This window comes from Spermophilus citellus (assembly GCF_964194105.1).
Source record: "Spermophilus citellus genome assembly, chromosome: 9".
Lineage (NCBI taxonomy): Eukaryota > Metazoa > Chordata > Mammalia > Rodentia > Sciuridae > Spermophilus > Spermophilus citellus.
The window spans coordinates 77,634,500-77,650,266 of record NC_138191.1 but is presented as its reverse complement, the minus strand read 5'-3'; the positions used below and the strand labels follow the sequence as shown (position 1 = coordinate 77,650,266).

The 15,767-nt window shown below is 33.1% G+C and overlaps 1 protein-coding gene across 1 annotated transcript in view; it reads right to left on the bottom strand.

Annotated features, from left to right (window-relative positions):
• The window catches only part of LRRIQ3 (leucine rich repeats and IQ motif containing 3), a gene marked incomplete at its 3' end in the record, with an annotated part of 163,173 nt that overhangs the window by 99,822 nt on the left and 47,584 nt on the right, over positions 1–15,767 (bottom strand). The window lies entirely within an intron of this gene.

The window sequence follows — 15,767 nt, the reverse complement described above, 5'->3', positions numbered from 1 at the left end:
TTGTTCTAATTAGTTATACATGACAGTAGAATGCATTTTGACACATAATATATAAATGGAGTATAACTTCTCATTCTTCTGGTTGTACAAGATATAGATTTACACCAGTCATTTAATCATATATGCACATAGGGTAATAATGTCTGATTCATTCTACTATCCTCCTTACTCCCACATCCCCGTTTCCCTCCCTTCAGTCCCCTCTGTCTAATCCAAAGTACCTCTATTCTTCCCTAGCCACTCCCTTATTGTGAATTAGCATGCAATCCAGGCCCTTATGACTCATCTAAACTCTTTTAGTAACCTAAACTTGCTGCTTATAGTCTTCCTTTGTTGCAATTTTCACTCTAGAGAACTTATAGAGTTACATCTGATGATTATCTTGTGTTTGCTTAAACTTTTATAATGGCTTGCCAATATCCATAAGAATGGACATTTTTTAACTTTGTGTTATAATTATTAGTGAATATTAATTGCACAATGAATGAATTGCATTGTGACATTTCCATACATGTATATAACTGGCTTTCATCATACCCACTCTCTCCCCCTGAACCTCTTCTTCTCTAATAGTCCCCTTTTTACTTTCATTTTCTTTAAAAAACAGAAATATTTCTTGATATGACAGTTGATTGCATAAAAATAAGAATACCAATGTCTTTCATGACTCAGAGATAAATAACAATACATGTTGCTATAGTGTGATCTTAAATGGCCATCAAAGGTCCATGTAGACTACAGACTTAGTCCCCAGCCTATCGCTATTTGGAAGTGGTGGAAACTTTAAAAAGAGGCCCAGAAGGGAAAACAAGTAGAAATAGTGTCTCTCCACCTCACAGAGCTTACATTATATCTGGTGATACAGATAATTACATAGACAACTGCAGCATTGTATGGTAAATGTTTGTGATAACCAAACTGTATGATATCACTTGCAGGATTTTAAGTTTTAAGCGAATAAAATGATCAGACATCTATTTTTTAAAGATCACTCTATGCTTCCTATGGAAAATATAATTGAAAGGGAGCAAGAAATCCAAGGAACTTATCGCCCAGAGTCAAATAATGCAGACAACACCAAACACAGCAACAATAATGATGATATTTTTTAAATAGCAGCTAATGAGAATGTAATATCCACCTTTGCTAGGTGCTATGTGCATTACATTCATGATTTCAATTCCCACAAGCAAATAGAGAAATAAGTACTGCTATTAGCCCCTGCTCTTTACAGTTTTACAGATGAGGAAATTCATGTTCAGAGTAGTTAAGTAATGTGCTCTTAATAGAACAGAACTTTAAAGAAAGCAAGAATTTCCAATCAGTCTGTCTTGAAACGCTGTGATGTATTATTATTACTGATTTCTCTCCCCACAAAACTCATTCAAACTATTCACTCATGCTGAATGCCCTTAAAGAAATTGTGTCACCCTTCTGTGCTATCTTTTGTATCTCAGTCATGACATGAATGGTTTTGCTCTGTCACATGTTCCTATCATTATATGCTGCTCCCTCACTGGAATCTACCAGCAGTGGGGTCAACCAATCTCAGACTGAAACTTCCAAAATTGTGATCCAAACTAAACCTTTTTCTCTTTGTAAGTTGATTTGTTTTAGTGACAGAACTATACCATACCACTTCTTATAAGGAACTTGTGCATCGATGGATTTTAGTAGCTAGTGAAACAAATCTACTGATACTAAGAGATGACCTTATGCTGCCTACCTCTTAAGTCACTTTATAACCATCTTATTAATCATATCAACTATCAACATTTGGCAAAGTTTGTGTTCAAGTACCCCTAATTTTACTTCATAATGTCCTAAAGTACAAAAGTAGTGATGTTGGGAAATTTTATTACACTTTATTGTTATAATTGTTCTATTTTATTATTTTCTTACTTTATGCTGCTATAACAGAATAACATGAATTGGATACTTTATGAAAAACAAATATTTAGTTCTGAAGTCTGGGAAGTCTAAGATTGGAGGGATGCATTTGATGAGGGCCTTCTTACTGCATCATAGGTTGGTAGAAGTTGTCAAATGACCAAAAATGATACTAGAGATTCAACTTGCACCCTCAAGCCCTTTTTCTAAATAGAGTTTAATTCATGCATGAGAACAGAGTCCTCGTGACATAAATATATCCCACTCTGTGCCACTTACCAACACTGTGCACTAGGGATTAAATTCCCAGTGCATGGAAATATATTCAAACCACAGCAGTACTAATTTTCCAAACATATGTAGGATGGATAAGAAAAGTACATGTTTTAATAATTTTATGAAAGTAACAACTCATAAACTATTCATCATCACACGATTAGAAAACTACCGGAAACACAAGTCCTCTGAGTTTGATGCTCTTTTCTAGACCTACTATGAATTTGAAAAGAATTTGGAGATATTCCACTATTAAAACATAATAAATTACTTAGATTTTCCTTAATTGTATTGATATTAAGTAGCTAAGTGTAGTACTTTTCCTTTTTTTTTTCTTTTGGTGCAGAAGAATAAGGAATTGAACCCAGAGCCTTAAACATACTAAAGAGTTGCTCTACTACTAAGCTATTACCAAAATTTCCTATTTCTCTTACTTTTAGAATATATTTTTTATGAATCCTCAATTTTTCTCTATTTTACATGAAGTAATTATTTATCTTATAGAGAGTTGTTCTAAGAACTCAGTGAGATAATAAATATAACTGTATTTATAAATTTAAACATAAGACATTTTAGTAAGAATAATTTAGTAGTAATCAAGTACTTGTAAGTTATTTATATAATATAAAGTAATATATAAAGTTAGTGTACTGTTATATGTATTCAAATATATACCATTATGTGAAAATAATGCTTCCATTAAATGTAAACTTCATGAAGGCAATGGCTTTGAATACTCTATTTATTGTTGTATGTTCAGGACTTAGAAAGTACCTACCTTATAGTAGGCATTCAATAATTGTGTCTAGAATGTAACAATGAAAATTAGAAATTGAATATTATGCATTATATTATGACTATGAGAGAGGTAGGACACTTTTGCATAATTTCATAATTTCACCAAAACTAATTCATAAGGGCACAATATTTTCCCAGGACAACATAAATGTTAACAGAATGAGAAGAATGTTTTAATTGGTTAGAATCCATAAGATGTAACCCTATGTTCTGTTCTATAAATTATGAGCTTTTTAACCTCAGAAACGTTATTTGTAAGATTACTTATAGGATTAAAAGAGAAGGATAGCATAAAATTTCTGGCATCCTATGCAAAGCCAGAACTTGATACAAATCTGCTGATTTTAATCCACTGCCAACTTTGCATAACACCAAAAAATTCACAATAGTTAAGGATACTTGATTATACCAAAATTTTGAGATTTTTATTTTCTAATAAATGAAAAAGAAGGTGAATAGTTCTTTACAAAAGTTACTTATAAAAAATTTAAAAATAAGGAAATTTTATTTGATATATTCAAACTCTAGTTTTCCATGCTTCTCACTGTAAGATAACAAGAAAATTCTAAAAAATTCATTTGAAAAGATTTTTTATTATTTTGAGATATTAATTTCTTTGATCAGTCATCAAAGATTAGAGTCAATGATGATAAAAACATTTGAAAGTACTACACAAATCCAGATAATTTGAGATTTAATAATAACATGTGATGCTAATATGACAATGATAATAAAGAATAATGATTTTGTCAAAAATGCTAATCACTTCAGAAGAGTTTTCAAGTACCTAACATATTATCTAGAAAATGAGGTAAAAGGTCTTTTAAAAATAATTAAAAATGCATGCATTATTGATTTAAAAAAAAATTGCTTGTGGCTTAATCATCTTTTGGGTTACTGTCACCAAAAAACCTAACAAGTTTGGGAGAAAAAGTTTACAGTTTCAGAGGTGTCAGTGCATAGACTGCTAGCTCCATTGGTCTTGGCCCAGGGTGAGGCAGAACATCATGACAGAAGAGAAAGGAGGAAGAAACCAGCTTAGGATATGGCAACCAGAAAGCAGAGCGAGTTCTGCTCACCAGGGACAAAATACATACCACAAAGGCATATCACAAAGACCTACCTCCTCCAGCCACACACTACCTATCTGTAGTTACCACCTCCTTAATCCATTCAAGTGAATTAATACAATGATTAGGTTAAGGATGTCATAACCCAATTATTTCACTTCTAAACCTTCTTGCATTTCTTCACACATGAGTGTATAAAGGGACAGGTAGATAAGAATGGTGGAAACACAAGGTTAAGAGAATAATTCTATAAAATGGACCCACTTTGCTGTCCTCCATATGCTTTCTTTGCCAAAAAGCAATCCACCTGCAGCCCTGCCTGGCCTAAGTGAACAGGATATGTCACATTCCTCAGCAAACTGAGGCAGGGGCAAAGTTCAGGCAGGCTGTTTAGGTAATCAATGACAACTGTTTATCAAAGAGAGTACAGTGGATTGTTAACCTCCACCATAATGCTCCTGGACATGCTGGGTTGCTAACAATCAACCTCTGTGTCCCTGCCCTTGGTCACAGATACAGGGAAGAAAGAGAAGACAATAATTAAAGTGGGGAGTTCTAGGGTCTATAAAAGAGCAAGATGTATCCACTCCAGTGGTTCCAAAGGCTCCTTCACTTCAGAAAAGTCTGACTTTGTCACTTTCGTAAATAAAACTTGCTTTCTATACTTACCTGGGCATTTCTTGGGTGTTTAATTATCAACACTGGGGAACAAGGATCCATTCCTGATTTCTAAAATCAGTATCAAGATTTTGGGAAATATCTCATATCTAAAACATTTTACCCTTAGTCCTCCAAACCTCATGCCCAGCTCACAATGTAAAATATATTTAGTTCATTTCTACGAATCCCCATAGTCTTAACAGTTTTAGCACTGCTACACAACAAATTCAGTTTCCTCTAAGACTCAAGGCAAACTATCAGCACGAGCCCCTCTAAAAATCAAAAGATAGTTATATATGACCAATTCATAAAGGCATATAGTAAAGATTTCCATTCCAAAAGAAAGATAAAGGGAAAGAGAAGGAAGGCATGAGACCAAAGAAAGACCAAAATATAGCTGGGCAAACAAGTTCTATATCTTCTTGTCTAGCATTTGGGGCACATGGCAATGTGATATTCTCTCCAAAGTGCTTATATAGCTCTGCCCCTATGGCCTTACTGGTTGCAGTCCACTTGGAAGCTTCCTTGGATTGTGTCTGCTAGATTCCTGCAACTTTGCTAGGGAGGCATTGACATTTTTGGCATTTCTTAATCAGCAGGGTCTCCAATGCAGCTTTGGTTTCTTTCTCCTATCACCATGGATCACCATATTAGGGGCAGTTTACAGCTACACCAACCCCACTGCATTTTGCCTGGTCTTCCAGGTCTCCCTTTGAAATCTTTATGGAAATCTCTGTGACCACCTAATTTAAGCACATTGCATATCTGCAGAATCAGCACCTTGAAATTGCTTTCTGCCAGCATCTTAATCACTAGCCAGGTTTCCAGGAACAATGGCTGCAGCAATTTTGAATGCCTGTGTGGCTAAATTTTGTAAAACAACTTCCTATCCCCTGCTGTGTAAGCCAGGTGTGTGTGGCCCCCACACCCCCTCTTCTCAAAGGAATTTCTGCTTTTATATCTTTGAGTCTCAGATAGGTGTGAGCTTACCAATTCTGGAGATTCCTTCAAGCCTCTTTCTTATTATCTCTGAGTAAATTATTTAGCATTTATCTAGAAGCTGTAATGTCTTTAACAACCTCACATTCTTTAGCCATGATTTTATTAGCAGTTTTCTGGCCAACCTGCAAGTTTTACAAATCTTTCTGCTTTGTTTTGTTTTCCATTAGTATAATAAACTTGGCTAAAATCCACCACCTATGTCACTCTTTGAAGGCTGTGCTGCATTTAAATTTCTTCTGCCAGATTAATTAATCCATTACCTTTAAATTCAGTTTCACAGAAAGTCTAAGGACATGGAAATATTTAGACAACTTCTTTGCAGAACATAATGCAAATGGCCTTTAGTCCAATTTCCAATAGAGTCCTCTTCTCTGCTGAAACCTCCTAAGCACAGTTTTTACTATCTACAGTCCTATCAGCATTCTGGTCTCCTGAGCTCTCACCAATCTCTCATTAAGCTCTACTTACAGTGATCTAAAATGTTTCCAGCTTGCATATCTAATTTTTTTTTCAAAATCTTTCCCCCTAATTTCAGAAACCTTCTGAACCATATGGTCAGATTAGTTACAGCTATGACCACTCTTCTTAGTACCAATTTCTATTTTAGTTGGCTTTGTTTTGCTGTGACCAAAAGACCTAAGGAGGACAACTTAGAAGATAAATGTTTATTTTGGCCCACATTTTCAGAGTTTTAATCCACAGGCAGCTAACTCAATAACTCTGGATCCAAGATAAGACAAAACATAATGGTAAAGGGGCATGGCAGAGGAAAGCAACTCGGGACATGGCTATCAGAAAGTAGAGAGACAAAAAGAGCACTCCACTTACCAGGGACAAAATATAAACCCCGAAAAGCACACCCCCAAATACCTACTTCCTCCAGCTACACCCTAATTGCCCAGAGTTAGTGCCCAGTTAATTAATATATCAGTTGATTAATCTACTTATTAGGTTACACCTCTGAAAATTCTTGCATTTTCTCACACATCAGCTTCTGGGGAACATTTCATATCTAAAGTTTTTAACACCTAGGTTATAGGTTTCCAAGATCTGCAAAGTACCTACAAGCATCCATCTGCTTTCTATTTCTAAATTTTTTTTTTTATCTCTTTATCTTTGTCCTTGTCCTCCATCTTTCTATGTTGTTGTTCTTGGATTTGGGGGGATTTTTTGCTTGTTTTTTTTTTTTTTTTTTTTTTTTTTTGGTGGGGGTGTTGCTATCTCTTTAGTGGTGATTTGAGAATGAGTACAGACCAACCTGAATTTCCAACATAATATTATTTTTCAAATGAAAAAAAATTCCTACAGTTTTGATAAGGAATACTTTGTAATTACAGATCAATTGGGAAAAATTGATATAATTTACATTAATATCATTTAATTAATTCATTTTACTATATTAATTCATGTACTACTACAAAAGTAATATATCCTATATTCATTGTGGTTTTGCTATATCAGGAAAGCTTGATAGTTTTTTTAAAAAAATAAATTCATATCTTTCCTAACATGTGTCCTAACTTATGGTATATGGTGTCCAAAAGTGTGATGCTTATATATTCTTTTAGAACCCACTATGGGGTGCATAGCTGATTGACTTCTGCCCAGCTACTGCTACTTTGAAACTACCACTATGTTTGCACCAATGCTTTTCCCAACCAATGACTAAGCACATCAAAAGTAATCATGCTGGCCTATTTATGCCTGATACTGAATTTCTCCAAAGTACAAATTTGTGTAGGAATTCCCAATTGGCTTGGTTAAGATTTTTTTTGAATTATGTCACTCTCTGAGGCTCTTTCTGTCCAATCCTTTTTTCTCTTTGCCTTCATAAATATCAGATTCATATGATACCAAAGACTCTCCCTGCCTATTCCTGTACTTTCCCTTTGGTTCATCAAAGGCATTTCCTCAATATATCATTTGCACATCTAATCTTGTTTTCCTGCATCTCAAAGATTAAATCAACAAATGGTGTTTTTCATATATTATCAAAAGTAACTTCTCATTCTCTAATTGTCAATTTTAATGTTTATGTAAATAGCATTTTAATGGAATTTATTTTTCCACTAAGACTTTCCTACCCTACACACAGAATCATGACATTGGTAAGTAATTAAAGTTTTATTTCTTCCTTTCTAATCCTTTGGCTATGTTTTTATTTTTCTCAGTTATATTCTTCTCCATCACAATGTTAAGACAGAGTATTAATAATTGACATATGTGTTTGTTTCCTGATCTCAGGGAGAACAATTTCAATGTTTCATCTTTAAGTGTTAATAAACATACTAGAAGATATCTAATATTTAATTTTAAATTATTTTAAATTCTATTTGCTAAATTTTATCTTAATCTTAAAAAGGTCTTAAATCTTATCAATTGATTTGTTGTACAAACAGTGAAATAATTAGATACATATAGATCTCAATTTAGAAGATACTATCTATGTTCATGAGAGTCCTTATATATACCAAAACTATTCATCATTTTATATAGTTTGGCAGTATTTTTATTTATTTATTTACTTTAATTAGATATATATAACAGCAGAATGCATTTTGATTCATTGTACACAATTGCAGCACCACTTTACGTTTCTAGGGTTGTACATGACGTAGCATCACACCATATGTGCAGTCATACATGTACCCAGGGTAATGATGTTCATCTCATTCCACCATCTTTCCTGCCCCAATAAACCCCACCCTTCCTCCCTCCCCTTTGCCCAATCAAATTTCCTCCATTTTTTCATGCCTCCCCCATCCTCCCCAGTTATGGATCAGCATCCACTTATCAGAAAGAACATTCAGCCTTTGGTTTCTTGGGATTGGCTTACTTCACTTAGCATGATATTCTACAGCTCCATCCATTTACCTGCAAATGCCATAATTTTATTCTCTCTTAATGCTGTGTAACATTCTATTGTGTATATATACCACAGTATTTATCCATTCATCTATTGAAGGGCATCTAGCTTGATTCCACAGTTTAGCTGTTGTGAACTGAGCTGCTATGAACATTGACGTGGCTGTGTTACTATAGTATGCTGATTTTAGGTCCTTTGGGTTTGGACCAAGTAGTGGGATAGCTGGGTCAAATGATGGTTCCATTCCAAGTTTTCTAAGGAATCTCCATACTGCTTTTCAGATTGGTTGCATCAATTTGTAGTCCCACCAGTAATGTATGAGTGTGCTTTTTCCACCACATCTTTGCAAACATTTATTGTTGTATGTATTCTTGATAGCTGCCATTCTGACTGGTGTGAGATAAAATCTTAGAGTAGTTTTGATTTGCATTTCTCTAATTACTAGAGATGTTGAACATTTTTCATATATTTGTTCTTCTGAGAAGTGTCTGTTCAGATCCATAGCCCATTTATTGATTGGGTTGTTTGTTTTCCCTCTAAAAACTGGAATAAGAAGGGATGCCCTCTTTCATCACTTCTATTCAAAACAGTCCTTGAAACTATAGCCAGAGCAATTAGATGAAAGAAATTAAAGAGATATGGGTAGGAAAAGAAGAACTCAAAGTATCATTATTTGATGATGCCATGATTCTATACTTAGAGGATCCAAAAAACTCCACCGGAAAACTTCTAGAATTAATTAACGAACTCAGCAAAGTAACAGTATATAAAATCAATACGAATAAATTTATTGCATTTCTTTACATTAGTGATGAATCCTCTGAAAGAGAAATTTAAAAAACTACCCCATGCACGATAACCTTAAAAAGAATACTTGGGAATCAACTTAACAAAAGAGGTGAAAGACCTCTACAATGAAAACTACAGAACACTAAAGAAACAAATTGAAGAACACCTTAGAAATGAAAAGATCTCCCATGCTCTTGGATAGGAAAAATTAATATTGTCAAAATGGCCATACTACCCAAAGCGCTATACAGTTTCAATGTGATTCCAATTAAAATTCCAATGTCATTCCATATAGAAACAGAAAAAGTAATCATAAAATTCATTTGGAAAAATAACAGACCCAGAATAGCCAAAGCAATCCTTAGCAAGAAAAGTGAAGCAAGAAGCATTATAATACCAAACCTTAAGCTATACTATAAAACTACAGTAACAAAAATAGCATAGTATTGGCACCAAAATAGACAAGTAGATCAGTGGTATAGAATAGAAGACACAGAGATGAACCCACATAAATACAGTTATCTCATACTAATAAAAGGTGCCAAAAACATACAGTGGAGAAAAGATATACTTTTCAACAAATGGTGCTGGGAGAACTGGGAATCCATATGCAGCAAAATGAAAATAAACCCCTATCTCTCACTATGGACAAAACTCAACTCAAAGTGGATCAAGGACCTAAGAATAAGTCTAGAGACCCTGCGCCTAATAGAGGAAAAAGTAGGTCCAAATCTTCATCATGTCGGATTAGGCCCCAATTTCCTTAACAAGACTCCTAAAGTGCAAGAAATAAAATCAAGTATATTACTTTTTGCTACTATCTGGAGATTGAAGGAAAAATTCATTTCCAACCTTTTTCAGGTTGTTAGCAGAATCCTGTTATTTGTGCAGGGCCAAGGTTCCTGTTTTCTTGTTGGCTATTTGTAGTGAGTCACCCCCAGCTTGTAAAGATCACACTCAAATCTTTCTTCCTACATGATCAGAAAAGCAGCAGCAAGCCAAATTCCTTTTGTAATTCAAGTGTAATTCTGATGTTCTATTCTATCAATGCCAGTAAAACCCTGTGTTTTAAGATCTCACATGCATAGGTTAGAACCATTCAGTTATTCCACTTTAAGCTCAACTGATTAATAAGTAGCTTCAAAACTTCATTTTGCCTTCATCAAAATATAATTATGGGAGAAACACCTGGAAGTAAAGGTCATGTGGATCACCTTGGAATTCTGCCTAGCCCATGTGAAAGATGATCAAATATCAATTACACAAAAATTCACAGAGCTTGCACAGTTTGAGTTAACATCCTAATGAGTAAACTGAAGAAAACTCGTGGTAGTTCTTTTTTTCTTCCTTTTTAGTCTATTGATGTGATTTCTAATATTAAATTAACCTTGTGTTTTTGGAATAAACATTGTTGATAGGGTGTTATTCTTTCTTACATATCACTGAATCTGATTTTCTAATGTTATTCAAGATTTTTACATCTATGTGCATGAGAAGTTTCTTTCTTGAAATGTTCTTATCAGGTTTTGATATCCACAGTCTGCTGAGCTCTCAAAATGAAAAAATAAATAAACAACTTTGAAAGTATTTTCTTTTGTTCTCTGGAAAATTTATGCATGAGTATATGATGGTGCTATATCTTCCTTATCCATAGAGAATAATTTACTATTAAAGTTATTGAGGACTTATGTCTCCTTGTAGATTTGATTTCAATGACAGATTCAAATTCTTTAATATATATCCAGTATAATTCAGCATTTTCCTTTCTTCTTTTGTCAACTTGAAAATTGTGTTCCTTCAAAAAATTTGTCCAATTCATAAATATTATTAAATTATTGGCTATAAAGTTGTTCATTATATTACCTTTACTATATGTAAAACTTGCAATAATATCATTTTTTTTCTTTTCTTCTTTTTGGTGGGGGGATACTAGGGATTGAACTCAGGGGCACTCAACTACTGAGCCACATCTCCAGCCCAACCCTATTTCATATTTTATTTAGTGACAGAGTCTCACAGAGTTTCTTAGAGCCTCACTGATGCTGAAGCTGCCTTCAAATTTGAGTTCCTCTTGTCTCAGCCTTCCAAGCCGCTGGCATTACATGAATGCACCACCATGCCCAACCCTTTTTTGTCTTGGTAATATGTATTTTATTATTTATTCTTTATTTTGGTAATATGTATTTTTTTCTTCTCTCTCTTTACTTCTCAATTTCTTGCCTTTTGATAAAAACTAATTCCAATTTTATTGATTTTTATGTACATTTTATCATGCTCAATGCATACTTGTATTCTATTTTACGAATTTCTTATAGCATTTTTCTTATAAGCTTTTTATAATTATACCTGAGCATTATTTCTGTTTTTTTTTCTCTTCACAGGACAGATATTTAATCAATAATATGTTCCTTTTTTCATATACACATTTAGTGCTGCTGGGCAGTAAATATGATTATTTTGTCATTTGCTTTCAGATATTTTGTGGTAGAAATGCTACACACTGTTCAATTCCCATTCTCCCTTTTAGCTTTAGTAATAGAAGTCAAATTTCAACATGTGACAAAATAGCCAGACAAAACACCGTATTTCTAGCAACCCTTACTGCCAATGTACCTAGATGACTAAATTCTGACAAAGAAAATGTAGGAAAAAAGAAATATAATATTCCTACTATGGCTTACTATAGTTGCTGTTTTAGTAAAGTGACAAGTTCTTTCTGAGTTTTCCAAATGCAAAATGATTTGAACTGGGCGGCCATTTTGGACCACAAGTGTGTTTGGGATAGAAGACAAAACATAGAAAGATAAAGTAGGAAATTAAAGGAAGCTTGGGTTCCTATGTTTGTGCAGTCACAGGCCTAGACTTCTTGAAGTATGGACTCTTCTGTTGTAAAAAGAAAACTTTAGCCTGGCTTAAACCACAGGCTGGGGAATCTCTGTTACATAAAACCAAATCAAATAAATAACTAAAACAAACAAACATATTGTTTCTTCTTCTAGAAAGAAATATCACATTCAGGAAGTTATAATAGTGATAATTTTAAGTTTCCTTGTTCCTAATCTAAATATAATCGTATATTGTTTTCTTCCTGTATTCTGATGCATGTACAAACATATTTAGTCATATTTACTTGGAAATACAGTCTAAAATATCTTCAGCATTATAACTAATAAACTCTGAACTGTGCTAAAGTATTCTTTATTAAATTCCAATGTTCAAAGGACTCCTATTTTTATATTACTTATTAAAAGAAATTCACTATGATATCATTCAGATAAACATAATTTGCAATTTTTCTTGGAAAATGAGATGAAATCTATCTTCCTGCCATTTACATCCACTATCACTGATTTTTTTAACCTACATTCACTATCACTGATTTTTTCTTTGTTTAATATACAAGAAGTAGTCAATTATTTGAATTATACTATTTAACTTTCTTGATTCTTAAATAGCTATTTACCTAACCATTCATCTCATGACTATAGAATAATTCATTACGAAAAATTATCCTTTGGAAATCGAAATATGAATCAATTGGGGAAATCCATCAATATTATAAGGATACTCTGGTGCTAGCAACTATGCAGGAGGAAATTGATGGAAGCATTTAGGTATCTGAAGAGTAGAAATAAAACAAAAAAAGTTAGACACTACTTGGAAAGCTTGTAGAGTTAATTTAAGGACAGAAACTAAATAGTAAATTGCAAATCTTGGTGGGGGGAGTTACATATTTCAACAGTATTTAAATGGAATCTCCAGTAAGGGTCTGGAGCAGTGGGACAATGAACCCCCAAAACTAAGCAGCCAAAGCTGTACCCTAGGTCGAATTTCATAACTATGGAGATGGTCCTGAAGACAGAATCCAAATTGAGCAGGAGCAGCTGCAGCAGTAGTAGCAGACAAAGAGACAGAGAGAGAGTCAACATTAAAAAGTGGGGTAGTAAGGAAGAGAGCCATAGAAATCGGAAAGCAAATCATGATATTTTTAATATTATTCAAAAACAACAAAGAAGCAGTGTTAGAACCAAAAGTAAAAAAGCTTCTTAAAGTTGAGAAAAACTAATTTCTCATAACAATAACAATATAATAGTATTTCTATGTAATCAAGTATAGTTGTTATAATACAGAAAAAGAAAATAATAACATCACTATAGACATGAAAGAAAGACAGAAAGTGAAGCCTATCTTAAAAAAAAAAAACTTCCATTCTAAAATGTAGTAGCATTAATCATAATGTTAAGTTTCGTCTGTATACAATATTTCAAGTAGTTTAAGCAAAAAATTTTCAAGCAAGATTAAAAAATGTTTTGAGTGTGGAAAGGCATTTCTCAAGGCTAGAAAAAGATATAAGAAGACTAATCACTTGGGATCTATACTCAGAGGTCAGGGCAGCATTTTGTGTCCCCAGTTCCAGATTTCACTTTCCCGTAGATGAATTAAGAAATACTTTTCTGATTACAGCTCCCATACTCTTTTCATTTATTGATGTATTAATCAACTCCACAAACATTTTTGAGCACTCAACATGTGCCAAGTACTGTTATATGCTACAGATAAGGAAAACAAGTAGAAATGGAGTCTCTGCACCTCACAGAGCTTACATTATATCTGGTGATACAGATAATTACATAGACAACTGCAGCATGTATGGTAAGTGTTTGTGATAACAAAACTGTGTGATGCCACTTGTAGGATTTTAATTAGGTGAATAAAATGATCGGACATCTATTTTTGAAAGATCCCTCTATGCATGCTGTGGAAAATATAATTGAAAGGGAGCAAGAATTCTAAGGAACTTATCCCTCAGAGTCAAATAATGCAGACAACACCAAATACAGCAACAATAATGATGATTTAAAAAAAAAAAAAAAACAGCGGCTAATGAGAATGTAATATCCACCTTTTTTAGGTGCTATATGCATTATATTCATGATCTCCATTCCCACAAGCAAACAAAGAAATAAGTACTATTAGCCCCTGCTCTTTACAATTTTACAGATGAGGAAATGTATGCTCACAGTAGTTAAGTAATGTGCTTTTAATAGAGCAAAACTTTAAAGAAAGAAAGCATTTCCAACCAGTCTGTCTTGAACCACTGTGATGTATTATTATTACTGATTTCTCTCCCCACAAAACTCATTCAAACTAGTCATACATGCAGAGTTTTCAGAGATTGTTTCCATGAAGAAAGATTTTTTATCTCACTCACATTACTGAGTATCAGAAGGTGCCTTGATTATAAGAGAGAAAACTCAATCCTGGGGAATAAACTAAAGCCAATTTCATTGAATTAGATGTTTATTTCATTTAAAGTGCATACTAAATTTAAATAGAACATATGAGACTGAAATAATATTTAAATAAAGATGCACCTGTCAGCAACCACCTGATCCTTTTCCATATCCTTTATTCCAATGTTTTCACATATTCCCATTTTCTGAACACATTCTTCCTTATAATTTGACCTTGGTTTGAAAAGTATATGAAATCACTCCTCAGAACTTTCAGACACTGTATTACTGTCAACTTTGCTACCTGTCCCTATACCTGTCTGTCTTTATCAGGACTATCAACAAGTATGATTTAACACATGTAGGCTGAGAAAGAAAGATATTCTACCTTACCACAGAATGCTGAATCTCATTTTGGTGAAACTTCCTAATCTTGCGTTCTCAGGAAACATTCACTGTTCTAATCTGTACCTATTTTAATTCTACTTGTATAAAAATTGCATTTCCATCTTCTGAATATTATTACACAACTGAAAATAAGCTATATGAAAATGTTCATTTATTTTTCACAAGTTTGATATTTGGAAATTACACATATATTGATGACACACTATCCTACTTTACTTCTCCAAGTACAATGTGAAAAGATTCTAGCAAGAAAGATTTTCCTTTATTTGTAAAGATCAGTTCCAGAGAGGAAAGAACAACTAATTAAGGATAAAACAGATTGATGTATTAGCAGATATCTCAGCAAAATTATCTTCAGATTTATACAAAAACTTAAAATCCTCATACATATTTTAATGTTTATATTTTTATTATATTACATTATATAGTTCATGACTTCTATTTCTATTATATCTCATTACATTACAGAATTGCAATGTGGTTTTGATTTATACTTTTAAGTATAAACTTTAAACACTACCAGAATTATTCAAACAATGCCTATAAAAAAGTATTGATTAGTTACTTTATAGTTTATTTAAACAAAAAATAAAGTATCAAAATTTGATAATTACAAATATTCGAATAAATCACTACAAAGTCTTATTTCTTTAACTTAGGTCAAATGGTATATAAATATCATTTTAAGGAGAGAGAATACAAAAATGTGAATTATTAGAGAATTTTTATCACAAATTTTCTAATTATTTGAATATTCAAATGGGAAAGAAAATA